We start from the raw sequence: 591 nt of genomic DNA on the forward strand, positions 1-591 counted from the left end.
AGACTTTGTATTTTTATTTTTCATCATCAAGTACACCGCCAGGTGACACTTTGTGATTTTTTTTGTTCATAAATACACATGTATATATATATATATATATTTGACACTTTGTCATTTTGTCTGTTCTTTTCGCCACAGGCCAAGTTTATTAAACCAGGGTTACCACCGGTCTGGACCCTGGCCGATATTTCAGACCGACAACGGAGTTCGGAAAGCCCGCACAAATTCATCTTAAATCCTCATATAGGACTTCCGAGAGCTCTTTGAAAGGTATTCTATTTGAAAACGCTTACCACCCTCAAAGTCGCACTTTTCTGGGCATTTTTAAAGTGTGACCGTTGTCTGAAAATGTTCTGAAAATCGTGTCCCCGAAAATCTCCGGGTACCCCGCCAACCTCCCCTGCCAACAATTGCAACCGTAAGGTCGGGCGGTAGGCCTACCGTCCAGGAGGCCCCAAAGCCCGCAAAACGCCATTTTGCCATTTTCTCATCGGGACTTCCGAGGGGAACTCATTAACGAGCTCCAGGAGTGGTATGCCAGAAATTGCAACTTGACCCGTCGCCGGGCACACCCGCTACTCTCTGCGGGAA

Source organism: Cetorhinus maximus, unplaced genomic scaffold (genome assembly GCF_964194155.1).
Source record: "Cetorhinus maximus unplaced genomic scaffold, sCetMax3.hap1.1 HAP1_SCAFFOLD_3714, whole genome shotgun sequence".
NCBI lineage: Eukaryota > Metazoa > Chordata > Chondrichthyes > Lamniformes > Cetorhinidae > Cetorhinus > Cetorhinus maximus.